The following is a 14535-nucleotide window of genomic DNA, read 5'->3' as shown; positions in this document are numbered from 1 at the left end:
TGGATGTTGTTGAAATGTCAAGCTCGTATACAGCTGGAGGATAGCACATGGGTGCTGACAGAGTGACAGTATGGTAGATAGATATCGTGTGGTGTGTTTATGACCGCGTCCAGCTGGTCATGTGTGTGTGGACATTACATTAGGTTTACTTTGTAGTGTGGACATAACACTATGTTGTGTTCCTCTTTGTGTGTGTGAGAGAGATGGTGACTATGCTTCTCTCCTTCTTTATGATTGATGGATATGGATTAGGGTTTGCTTCTCTTGTGTGTGCTACCTCCTGCTTCTGTTTTTTATCATGGTATCAGAGCCTAGAGCTCATTAGCTGTGTTGTGAGAGTGAGTGAGAGAAGAGGGAAGAAGAAGAAAAAGCTGTGAAGGAAGCCATTGGAGCTTGGAGCATAGGAGAAGCTGTGGAGCACACATCGGCATCAGATCTGAGAGCTAAGGACCATTGGTAAGTGTAGCAAGACCCCCTCTGCGGATTGCAGGTATCAAGAGCAAGTGTAAGAGAAGATTAAAGGTGCAAAAGCAAGCAGAAAATTTCTGTTTTGAAGCTTTAATGGAAAGCTTATGAAGGAGTGTGTCTTGGCAAATGTATTGGATCAAATGCAAAGCAAACATTGAGGCTCTCATGTATTGTGAATGAACACATGTATTAGCAACTTTGGGGCAAGTCATTGCATGGAAAATTGATGCATTACAGGCAATTTGTGAAAGAAAAAATTCTGGTTTTTTGGACTCTACAAAAACAGAGAACATATGCTCGGTGGAGGATCGAATGCGGAAGATTGAAGCAAAATTGAACCAAACCCTTCAAGCACAAGTTGGTTTAGGTCATTGCTAAGAATATTATCAACTCAATTGTGATTTGCCCTCCTTCTACAGCCCTCAGGAGCAGGCGGCACATCTCTGTGCAGAATTCTGGAAAGTCTCATTAGATATTATGCCATTCACTCATTTCTAATCCATTTGATGCCATTCAAAGCTTGGGGAGTTTAGCAAAGACATTGCTAAGGCCTTGTGATGCTTGGTTGCAGCTCAGGTGGTGCATCCTCGTCGAGCAATGATGAGCATGCAAGGAATCAGGCTTTTTACTCATCTAGAGGCTTTCGAGACAGGGGGAGATTTACTCCTCGAGGCCGTGGAGGACGTGGTTGGAATGACAGGTCTACTCAACCACAGTCAAATCAGAATTTTCAGAATTCACAGTCATCATTTGGATCACGTGGAGGTCGTGGTTTTCAATCCCATAGGGGGAGAGTTGGAACAGGTGCTCATGGGGTAGAGGACGATGGCAAGGTCCTCAACAAAATTTGAATGGGATTGAATGTCACGATTGTGGCAAACTTGGACATATGGCAAAAGATTGTTACCAAAAGCAGAATGATGTCAGGAATGGAAGACCACAACATGGAAATTATGCATCTACTAGTAACAATGATGGAAGTTCAAATCATCTTTTTGCAATGAAGCACATTATGGGGACAATGGATTCTCAGGATGCTGGAGATGAGTCATGGTATATGGATTCAGGTGCCTCAAACCACATGACATGTCATGGTGAGTGGTTTGAGAAGATGCAACCATTGGGTACAAATGGTTATGTGGTCACAGGAGATGATACTCAGCATCTTATAACACATGTTGGCAGTGTGCCTTTGAGGATGCATGATGGAAATGTTGAGATAGTACACAGTGATGTATGGGGCCCTGCACAAAATCCATCTATCAAAGGAAGTCTATACTATGTGACATTTATAGATGACTTCAGCAGGATGACATGGATATACTTTCTGAGAGAGAAGAGTGAAGTGCTGGAAAAGTTCATGGATTTCAAAGCTCTTGTAGAAAAGCAATATGGCTGTTGGATTAAATGTTTGAGAACAGATGGAGGTGGTGAATACACCTCAAAAGCTTTTGAGCATTTCTTGCGGAAGCATGGGATAAGAAGACAGTTGACATGCAGGTATACACCTCAGCAGAATGGTGTGGCTGAGAGAAAGAATCGAGTCATATGTGAAGTGGCAAGGGCAATGCTCAATGAAAAGAGCATGCCAGATTACTATTGGGCAGAAGCATGTGCTACTGCAGTGTATATCCTGAACAAAACACCTATAGTAGCCATTCATGGAAGCACGCCAGAGATGCGGCTTACAGGTTACAGGCTAGACATTGGACATCTCAAAGTCTTTGGATGCGTAGCTTATGTTCATGTGCCTGATGAAAGAAGACGGAAGTTGGATCCTAAAGTAGAGAAATGTGTATTTGTTGGATATGCACAGGATCGAAAGGCCTACAAATGTTATAACCCTCAAACTAGACAAGTAGTCATCTCACGAGATGTGGTGTTTGATGAGCTTGCTAGTTGGTATAAAGCAAAAGATGAGGGAGTCATTGACTCACTTGAGGCTAATGTGCCTGAACTTGCCATCACAAGCAAGTTCTAGTTCTACTACTATGTCTGAGCCAGCAGAAGCTGAGAGAAGCAGTGTACGTCCATGGTCAGGACGTTTGAGGCATGAGAGTGTGAGCACTGGGAGTAGTGCTATGGATAAAGGCAAGAAGAAAGTCGAAGGAATTGGAATCATAGGTTATGAGTCATCTAGTTCTGAGAGTTTGGATGAGGAGCTCAGCATACCTGCTTTACGCACACCTGGTGCTAGGCAGGACAGATATGTGCCACCACATGCTAGAGTTACAGGTGTACAGAGTGACCCGCATGCATTGCGGAGATCCCAGAGAGTCAGATATCCAGTTGAAAGATTGACATATCGAGATTTTGCTATGCACTATGCATACATGACATCTATGGTGAAGCATGTGGAACCTACATGCTATACAGAGGCTATTGGAGAGCATGTATGGCAGAAAGCCATGGATGCTTTGGACAAAAATGATACATGGGAATTGGCTGAGTTACCTCAAGGAAAGAATGCAATTGGTTGCAAATGGGTGTATAAGGTAAAGTGCAAGTCAGATGGCAGCCTAGAGAGACATAAGGCAAGGCTGGTTGCTAAAGGATATGCACAAACTTATGGTCTTGATTATGATGAAACTTTCAACCCAGTGGCAAAGATGGCTACAGTGAGGTCTATCATTGCACTAGCAGCACAAAAAGGTTGGGCTTTACATCAAATGGATGTAAAAAATGCTTTCTTGAATGGTGAACTACAAGAAGAGGTGTACATGGAACAGCCAGAAGGATATGTACATCCAAAATATCCGACTTTTGTTTGCAGGTTAAAGAAAGCAATCTATGGTTTGAAGCAAGCACCTCGTGCTTGGAGTGACAAGATCAGCAGATATCTTGTCAGTATTGGATTTGTGGTTGGAAATGCAGACTCTTCACTTTATGTGAAGAAGACACATGATGGTATCGTGATGATAGTCATTTATGTTGATGATTTGATTATCACAGGTGATTGTGGGAAAGGCATTGATGAGGTTAAGGCCTCTTTATGCAAAGAATTTGATATGAAAGACCTTGGTGATTTAAGGTTCTTTCTTGGCATTGAGGTGATTAGAACAAGCCAGGGTATATGGTTGGTGCAAAGGCAATATGCACTTGACATGCTGGCAAAGTATGGTATGACCACATGCAAACCAATGTTGACACCATTAGAGCAAAACATGAAGCTTAGGGCTGATTTGGGTGATGAGCTTGATGATATCACCATGTACAGGAAAATGGTTGGTAGCCTTATCTACATGACCATTACGAGGCCAGATCTCAGTTATGCAGTTGGTTTGGTGAGTCAGTTTATGCAGAGTCCTCGTAAACCTCACTTGGATGCTGTGAGACGTATTCTGAGATACGTCAAAACTACCGTGCATTATGGTCTTTTCTATGAGGTAGGAAAAGACATGCATGTCTATGGATATACAGATGCAGATTGGGCCGGTAGTGCATATGACAGGAGGTCTACCAGTGGCTATGTTTTCAGCCTTGGTAGTGGAGCTGTGAGTTGGAGCAGTAAAAAGCAACCTACAGTTGCTTTATCTACCACAGAGGCAGAGTATCGTGGAGCAGCCATAGCTGCATGTGAGGCTATGTGGTTGAAGAAGTTGCTAGATGATGTCAGGTTACAGAGTGATATGCGAGTTGTCATTCATTGTGACAACATGAGTAGTATTCAGCTTGCTAGCAACCCAGTTTATCATGCCAGGACCAAACATATTGAGGTCCACTATCACTTCATCAGAGAGAAAGTGCTAGATGGGCATGTTGATTTGACATATGTACAGACAGATGAGCAGGTTGCAGATATCTTTACCAAAGCACTTGGTAAGGATAAGTTCGAGTATTTCCGTACTAGATTGGGAGTCCTAGAGATGGACATGTCAAGCTTGAGGGGGAGTGTTGAAATGTCAAGCTCGTATACAGCTGGAGGATAGCACATGGGTGCTGACAGAGTGACAGTATGGTAGATAGATATCGTGTGGTGTGTTTATGACCGCGTCCAGCTGGTCGTGTGTGTGTGGACATTACATTAGGTTTACTTTGTAGTGTGGACATAACACTATGTTGTGTTCCTCTTTGTGTGTGTGAGAGAGATGGTGACTATGCTTCTCTCCTTCTTTATGATTGATGGATTAGGGTTTGCTTCTCTTGTGTGTGCTACCTCCTGCTTCTGTTTTTTATCAGATGTATACATGTAGAAGTGGATGTATGGATGTGAATGGGAATGTGGATGTGGATGTGGATGTGGATGTATGGATGTATGAATGTGAATGGGAATGTGGATGTGGATGTGGATGTATGAATGAGGATGTGAAAATGGATGTATGTATGTAGATATGGATGTATGGATGTGAATGTGGATGTGGATGTGGATGTGGATGTATGGATGTGGATATGGATGTGTATGTATGAATGCAGATATGGGATTGGATGTATGATGTGGATGTACGAACATGGATGTGTATGTAGAATAATGAGTGTGAATGTGTATGTGAAATAATGTGTCGTCGATATGAGTGAATGGATGAGAATGAGTACACATATGAATGGAATGTGGAATAAGTAATGTGGACTAAGGAGGGATAATGTGGAAAGACGAGAGTTCGATATAGAAACTGTATTTTGATAATGTGGAAAGCCGAGAGTTCGATATAGAAACTGTATTTTGTGACCTATTTGTAAATGACTGTTTTATGTCAAGAATGCTGGGGAAGCATTTTGACCATCTTGTGGATTAAGGTCATGGAGACCTAACTGAGATAAAGTTGCAACTGCTGACAGAGCTTATCGCATTATAATAATCTTGCCTAATCCTTTATTATCTTACACAAAACTTTCATCCGTCATCATGACATATTTCTTGGCTTGTAGATGGATCCTTTCAAGATTGAGGTCGAGTCTGATGCTGGCCCTCAAGATGAAAAGTTGTTCGACTTCCTTTATAAAGTTCAACAACAGCATCACCATCCTAAAATCTCACACATGTTTAATTTCAATTTCTCCATCAAAGACATGATCGTTTTTGCACGTTCGTATCTTGAGGAGAAAGAGCAGCAATTTCAGCAGATCACTTCAAGTGGTACAGTCATGTTTGACGGTGTTCAGTACGTGTACGTGAATGATATTGAGCCTTCAAAAACCCTAAGACAAAAGTAAAATATGAATGTTTTAAATGTGCTAGATGATAAGAAGAAGACACAAAATAAGTGCCCCATTCACAATCGCAAGTGTCATCTCGTCGCCTACCACTGTGGATTTATCTGCTGCCTGCATGCTGCTTGAGGATGAAAAAGCTACAAATGAAGAAATTGAGGAGAAGGCAGAGGAACCTCCAAGAGAAGAAGATGAAGTTCAAGAGATTGCGGAGGAGATAAACTTGGCTATGGAGAGGGACCTAAGTGAGCAGTTGGATATTGATGCGCAGTTGGATATTGAAGATGGTTACAGGTGACAAGCAGCCCTCTACGATAGAGGAGGCAGGGGACATTCCAACCCCACTCCTCCCCACATTTCCTATTGGTGGTGACAAAGAATATTTGTTAACTACAGATATTCAAGCTGTGTTTGATATAAGGGAAGACTACTGTCTGGCCATCATTGCACATAATCTTGAGGAAGATGAAGATTTTGTCGATCCAGATTTGGATAAATATCTCTTATTGGATTTAAATGTCAAGGACAGTGAGATCCATTCTGCTACTGCTGCCGACACATTATCTATGATGTACAAGGATGTAGAAAGCTATGAATCCAACCTTCCCACTGAAGAGGAATTTCAGGCTATTCAGCAAAGACATAATATTTCACACATGGGAAGGAAAGGGGCGTCCTCATCGATTGTCCAGGACACCAACTCAACAATCAATATATGGACATATGATTTACTTATTAATGACGAAAATCAAAAGGTGTGTTTACTTGTTATTTTTACTGACTTTTTATCGTGCTAAGTAGCTTATTCTATTTATTGTGTTGGCTCATCAGGAAAACATTGTTTTGCAGCTAGTTGTGTTTGAGGATAAGTTTCTTGGGCGCGGAGTAGGTAAACGCATGGGAGGATTTGGAATGGACTCAGCAGTGGGAGAGTACATAAACTGATTGAAATTTCCACAATTCATTATATTCCACAGAAAATTCTCGAAAGACAATTCATTATATTCCACAGAAAATTCTCGAAAGACAATGCAGAATTTTCTTTTTTTGAAATCAAGACATTATCCAGATACCTTGGGGCATATCTCGTCATGTGGAATGCAGACAAAGTCATGCTTTTGGAGAAGTAGTTAGCGTTGCGAAGGCTTTGGGTAGGGCCCTGGAGTCTATGCGCTAAGGAGTAAATATTTCTTAGCCTATATTGCTTATGGATTGGCATGTGGGGTTAAGGATCCCAATATGCTAAGTGATTATGGCAAAAGGGAGCTTCTCAAATTCACAAAACCGAGGGTTCCTCCAGTTTTACAGTTACAAGATGTTGCAGAGCCATCTTCAAAAAGGGCAAGGCTTCATGCACCCAAGGATGTTAGTGAGCAGGTTAAGGAGTAGTAGGATATTCCTATCTCTTGTAATAATATTACCTCTCATGTAATGTCATGACACTTTTGCATATGATCATTTTTGAATTTGAAATGTTACTCACGGACCTATGGGTATCCAAATCATTCCATTTCTTTGTTTTCTTCCTTGCCATTCTGCATGCTTTAATACTTGCATTAGATCTCCTCCATATCTTGTTTTCTTTCTTTATTCACAAGTTTTACTGCTTGATTAATTTCGGATGCTTTGAAAACTGCTGCTTCTTTTTGGCTTTGTGTACAAGCTTCCTATATGTCCCACTGATGTAATTCCTCTAAACTGTTAGCTTTTTCTTCTCCTCCACCATGCCTTGTATGATTGAAATACCCAGAGCGTGCTTGATAATGTTTTTTCTCCATTCCCTAGGTTGACCATATTGATAAACTACCATACTTCTTTGCAAACCAAGGGGTATGATGGTATATAATATGCTTCAAGAGAATAAAAGAATACATTAATTAGTATATGTTTCAATATACAATTTAAAAACTAGTTCAATGCATAATCAATCTAATACCATGTAGTGGGTGATGTGTTGATCCGTCCATGCATCAATCATTGATCTCTTGAACTCATCTAGCACTGTTTGAAATATCTCATGGTCCTTCTTCGTCCACATTTTCTTATCATAGAACTTAAACATAGTGTTGAGATTTCCACACCTTGGCTTTCCGTGTTCTTGCTTAACCATTGTCTGCATGGTCTACTACTGCATTGTGAACGCACTTCCATCTATTGTATTTTACGATTTACACTGATCGTCTTCTTCTACGACCTTGTGGTGTTGGTTCAAATAGAAATCTTCTTGCTTTAACATCCCTAATGGAAGGTTTCTTAGGTACATTCTTCCAATCCTTAGACCTTTTTTCATCTTGTTCAATTTTTGCATGTCCACCATGTAAACCAATGTCTGATAGAACTTTCTCTAGTGCTTTAATGGATGTAACCTTTGCTGTATTGGGTTGTAGAGTCCATGCAAACATATGTATAAAAACAAGAGTTTTTCAATGATTCTGCAAAGAGCATTGTACAAATGTGGACACTTGAAAATGGAATATCGAGAATTGGCTTGAAGTTTGGGTCTTTCAATATCCGGTGCCTTCTTCCAATACCTCTTATCAAACACCTTTGCACTACACGTTTAATATAAGCAGGGACTTTTTGAATTGGCACCCTTTGACACATTGTGCATACATTTCAGAGTTTTAAGATCACCCCGCCATATGCCACTCCACCTTATATTGTCCCATGCCTTCCACATCCAAGATTTTGCCATTTCTTTGCTCCGTTGATGATCTCGGGTATCGATGTCTTATGAAAGACCCAATGCAGTACATAAAAATTCTCTGATTCTACTTGCAATATATAAGAAACATAGGAATGCAACACCCATCAGTGTTTTTTATATGTAATTCTTTTTTCACAAACATATCTGAGTCTAATAAATTTTACCTCAAACGATCCCAAAGACAATATATTGTTTTCAGATTGAACACTAAACCATCTAGGATCATCTTTTAGAATAGATGTATCAAGTGCCCTGTTCATCAGTGTGATGGGGGTAACCCTTTCTAACTTTCTCTCCTTCACAATTTGACACTCATCAAGCTTTAGCACAAATTTGAGGACACCATCATATTCTTCATCAGGAGTAACTTCAAACAATTGAACAACATATGATTTTGAGGCCTTAAAGTTGTGGAAAATATTATTGTATCTATCGTAGACTACATCTCTTGCTACTGGTGCAGCATAGGTGTCTTCAATATGAAATGGGGTTCCCAATTCTTGTAGTACCTCTTCATTTACTTGTTTACGCATTTTTTTAAAACCAAAGAAGGATTTGGCAATAATGATCCTTTCAGACTAGAATCCTTCATCTTTTCCTACAAAGTCCTTTAAATGGCTGAGTACCCTCGGTATGATATACCAGCCTCATCAAGTATTGCCTGGATGTCCTTTGGATTGAGTTGATTCTCTTTGAAAAATTCATCTATTGGCTTTTCTGATGCCTTCTAATATTTCTTCTCGTTCATCAGTGCTTTTGCATATTGGCGATCTAAAAGAAGTCTTAAATGTGCGCCAATCCAAAATTGAGACATCTTTGGATATAAAAATCCTCCTAGTGTCTAAAATGGATTCCTCTGAAATAGAAGTTTAAAATGAACTTTCCAATGTGCATTAGGAATTAATTAAAAATGTGTATAAGGGACCTTAGCCTAAGGGTTTACATTTTCAGAAATTTTTGGATTATGGTTCAATTAAGGTTCCAATGGGCCAGTTGGATTAATCCAAGTGTTGGGATGAGATAAATCCAAAATAATAAAAGAAAATACCCAAAAATGAGTAAATGCTCACATAAGATGCATTGACTGAGTACAAGTTTATATGAGATATTACTAAAAAAATAAGATATTTTAGAATAATGATGAATTTTTGACACCTTGGTAAGGAAAGGGGGACTCTTGAGGTAGGCGCTTCTTTCACATGTGTGGAAGGATTTTTAATTCAAAAAAATTGTGATATTTTTTATCTCTCCTCTCTCTTGGATCAAACCAAATAAAAAAGGGAGCTAAACTGGTCCAAATCTTGTCCAAATTGAGTCAAATTGAACCTGGAAAATTCTAGAACCCAGTTGGATTTGGTTAGTGGCCTCCCTTACCTATAAATAGACCCTCATTCCTTTGTATGTTCATATTGGAGCTATACCATGCCAGTATTATATTAAAATAATCATATTTTCTATTATCCCTTAAATTTTCCTCTCTTGGGAGCTTGGAGCTCTCGCTCTCTACAACTCTTGGAGTTGCTCTTCTCCTCTTGGTGGACCAATTCCCATGATATTTGAGATCCAAGTAATACAATGGTAAAAGAGAATTTTTTTTTGAGTGTATTTTTCTAAACTGGTCACACCTTCTTTCCTCGTCGAAACTGACGAAAGAGTTTGGTCTTGGTCATAGTCTGATTCAAGGTTCGAGTCGGATAAGATTTTTCTTGAACTATATTTCTCGAAAAGGTTTGATAATTATGTTACTATTTTACTGAATTTTTTTCTTTGAATATTCAGTTTATTGATTTCTAAATTAGTTACGAATTCCAATGAGGAATAAATTAATCATTTATCTAAATATTTCAATCTCAATAGATTTCTTGAATTTTCTTTTTACAATCCGTGTGAATATAAAACGATAGAAATTTCTCTCTTAGAGTATTTAATTATTCATTTATCAAATACTCATAGAATTTAAACATAGAATTTAAACATAGAATTTAAGAGACTTCTAATTTTGATATAAAAATTCTTTATGCATAAAAATCAACTTCAATGGGAATAACACTTTTATATAAAAGAAAATCCTTTTATGCATAAAATCAAATTTAATAGGAATAACACTTTTAAAATAAAAAGAATTTCTTTATGCATCTATTTATGCAGAAAAATTAATTTTTATAAGAATAACGCTTTTATGATAAAAAATTCCTTTATGCATCTTTCTATGCATAAAAATTAAATTTAATAAGAATAACACTTTTATAATAAAAAAATTCCTTTATGCATCTTTCTATACATAAAAATCAATTTTGATAAGAATAACTCTTTTGTAATAAAAAAAATTCCTTTATGCATCTTTCTATGTATAAAAATCAATTTCAATAAGAATAACACTTTTATAATTAAAAAAATTTCCTTTATGCATCTTTCTATGCAAAGAAATCAATTTTAATAAGAATAACACTTTTGTAATTAAAAAAAATTCCTTTATGCATTTTTCTATGCATAGAAATCAATTTTAATAAGAATAACACTTTTGTAATTAAAAAAATTCCTTTATGCATCTTTCTATGCATAAAAATCAATTTATGCATCTTTCTATGCATAAAAATCAATTTTAATAAGAATAACACTTTTATAATTAAAAAAATTATTTTATGCATCTTTCTATGCATAGAAATCAATTTTAAAAAGAATAACACTTTTGTAATAAAAAAACTTCCTTTATGCATCTTTCTATGCATAAAAATTAAATTTAATAAGAATAACACTTTTGTAATAAAAAAATTTATTTAAGTATCTTTCTATGCATAATAATCAATTTTATTAAGAATAACACTTTTATAATAAAAAAATTTCCTTTATGCATCTTTCTATGCATAGAAATCAATTTTAATAAGAATAACACTTTTATAATTAAAAAAACTTCCACTATGCATCTTTCTATGCAAAAAAATCAAATTTAATAAGAATAACACTTTTATGATAAAAAAATTCCATTATGCATCTTTCTTTGCATAGAATTCAAATTTAATAATTAATATCAGTGATATCCATGTATATTCATAGGTGAATATGTACATGGAGTAATTAGAATATTTCTTTTAGATGCAAAAATGGTGGGAATTACTCTTTTGGAATAACATGAAAACAAACTTTCTTTTTCACAAAATTTTTGAAAATTTTGCCATAACCTCCTTTGTATGGCTGACCATTTCTCATTTTTATCTATCTACACTTAACTTAATTAACCCAATTTAGAATTATAGAACTCTAATCTATATAATTTTCTAAATTCAAGAGAGTAAACAATAAGAAGAGTTTAATTAATCTCTTAGTTAATCTTTCTAGGATTAAGAAAGGCAGGAATGTAAAGAAGAGAAGGGGGTGGCCTTTTCATCAAAGGCATAGCATTTGAATTTAATTCAATCAATTGCAAAACATAAAAATCAAGAAAACCATAGATTTTTCATTAAAATTCTTAAAAAAAGTAAGAAAATTAGCTTACATGGAGCTTGTAAGCTCTCCTTTGGCTTGAGGGATTGAGGGTTCTACTCTTGTTTGAGGCAAGAGTGGCCACCAATTCACTTTGGAGAGGATTAGGCCAAAAACAATCGAATTATTAAAAAATTCAATGTAGATGGCTCAGGACAGGAGTAGAGTAACAGTGCATAAACACCATTAAGCTTTTACAAAGGGGTGGATTCTATTTATAGGAAAAAGTGAGCCTCTAACCAAGCAAACTGATTCTAGATTTTTCCAGATTAGTTTTGTCAATTTTTGACTATTTTTGGCTCAGTTCAGCTTACTTTATGGATCTAGTTTTAAAACAGGAGAGAGGAGAGATGAAAATATCTCATTTTATTGATTAAAAATTAGGGGTAATGATGAGAAAAAGGCACCTACTTTATGAGGGGAGATCCCCACTCTGAGGTATCAAAATTTAATTTTTTAATTCTTTTATTTGGTCCTTAGTCCACTCTTCATCTTATGTAAGCATTTACTCATTTTTGGGGATTTTTATTTTATTCTTCAATTTATCTCCTCCCTACATTTGGATTAGTCTTATTGGTCTATAGAAACCTTAATTGGACCATAATCCAAAATTTTCAGAAAATCTTGACCCTTAGGCTAAGGTCTTTTGTGTACATTATAATTTATTTCTAATGCACCTTAGGAGTTTCTTCTTAAACTTCTGTTTCAGAGGAATTTATTTTAATAAGAAGGGATATTTTTCCATCCAAAGATATCTAAAAGCTGAATTATCTCTCTCTAGAATATTTTCTCTCTCTAGATAAAAACAAGTAAAAATAAGATCTTTTATTATTCTAAAAAGGGGATTGATTATAGGGAAAGAAACTGGACATCTTGAGGGACTGGGGAGGAATCTTACATCCTCTTCCACTTGAAAAATGTGAGATGTCATCTCGTAAACTGGGGGTAATCCCGCATCAGTTTGGCTTCTTTCTCCCAGGTGGCATCTTTAAAAGGATAGAACTTCCATTTGACTAATAACTCTCTTAGAATTTTGTTCCCCTCAGAACCTTCTCTCAAACATCAAGGATTTCTTCAGGTTGGAGTTCTATCCACCCTTGGGTTGAAGAAGTTAAGAGTTCATCTCATTAAGCATATGATTCGGGCTTGGTACATACTTCTTAAGTAGGCTGATATGAAATACATTATGTACTTTGAGATGAGGAGGTAGAAGAAGTTCATAGGCTAAGTAACCTACTTTCTTTGTAATGAGATATGGCCCACAGTATCTGGGGGATAACTTCTTGTACTTCCCAAGAGATAGAGAACTTCTTTTGGGGCGTACTCGAATGAAGACCATATCTACTTCTTTGAAATTTCTGTCTGACCTCTTCTTATCTGCATACTGCTTCTGTCTATCCTGGGCAGCTTTTATATCCTTATGGATTGACTACATCTATTGCTCCATGTCGTCAAGCATCTCTCTGGACATCTTGACCCTAATCAATGGGTCGGACCAAGTTAATGGTGTTAGGCAATCTTGTCCATACAGAGCTTTAAAAGGGCTCATCCCAATACTTCGGTGATAAGAAGAATTGTAGGCAAATTCGACTAGGTGCAGATAGCTTAGCCACTTCTTGGGTTCCCTGCCACCACAGCATGACTGCAGTATATCTTCGATTACTTGGTTCACCCTTTTTGTTTGACCATCGGTCTCAGGGTGGTAAGCTGTGTTGAGATCCAAGAAAGTTCCTACTGCTTCAAAGAATGCAGTCCAGAATCTTGACATGAATTTGGGATCTCGATCACTTACTATTCTCCTGGGGGTAGGCCATGCAATCTGAAAATTTCCTTGAGGAACACTCTGGCCACATCCACTGTAGTGTAGGTTTCTTTTACTAGAATCTGATGGGGCAACTTTGGTGAGTCTGTCAACTACCACAAAGATGGAGTTGTAACCTAATGCACTGAGTAATAAAATCCATACTGATATATTCCCACTTCATCTGGGGGATGTCTAATGGATGTAACTTCCCAGGCATTTTTACTCTCTTCGCTTTGACTTTCTGACAGATCAGGCATTGACGTACATGATTAAGTACATCCTTTTTCAGTCCAAGCCAAAAGAGGCTTTTCTTTATAAACATGTAGGTCTTGATGAAACTTGGATCCATAAGGCTATCATGGGCTTCATTCAGAATTTGATCCTTAGTTCCCTCATCATTGGGAATGCATAGCCTGCTATTATAATACATAATTCCTTCATCCAGGCTATACCCTTGAACTCGATTCAACTCCTGAGGAGTTTTTCTTTCCTGCATAATTAGGGTAGCAATAGGGCCAAAGAATCTATCCTGCATGATCTTCTCTCTTGCTTCATTAATCAATGGATTTGACACTACTGTGATTGCAAGCAAGGAGGCTTTTCTTGAGGGCATCTGCTACCACATTTTCTTTGCCTGGGCAATACTCAATTTCAAAATCAAATTCTTGTAGTGTCTGCATCCACCTTCTTTGGTGGATGTTGAGATCCTTCTGAGTGAAGATCCACTTTAAGCTCTGATGATCTGTCACTCATCAAAGTGAATCTTTAACCCAGTAGGTAATGTCTCCCAACTTCAGGGCATACACTATTGAAAGCAGCTCCAGGTCGTGGACATCATAATTTCTCTCATGCGTTCTAAGTTTTTGGGATTCATAGGCCACTACATGACCTTCCTGCATGAGCGCACCTCCCAGGGCAAAACCACTGG

The sequence above is a fragment of the Cibotium barometz genome, chromosome 12 (assembly GCF_041138505.1).
Source record: "Cibotium barometz isolate CiBa-2024 chromosome 12, ASM4113850v1, whole genome shotgun sequence".
Classification (NCBI taxonomy): domain Eukaryota; kingdom Viridiplantae; phylum Streptophyta; class Polypodiopsida; order Cyatheales; family Cibotiaceae; genus Cibotium; species Cibotium barometz.
Note: the sequence above shows the minus strand (reverse complement) of the source record.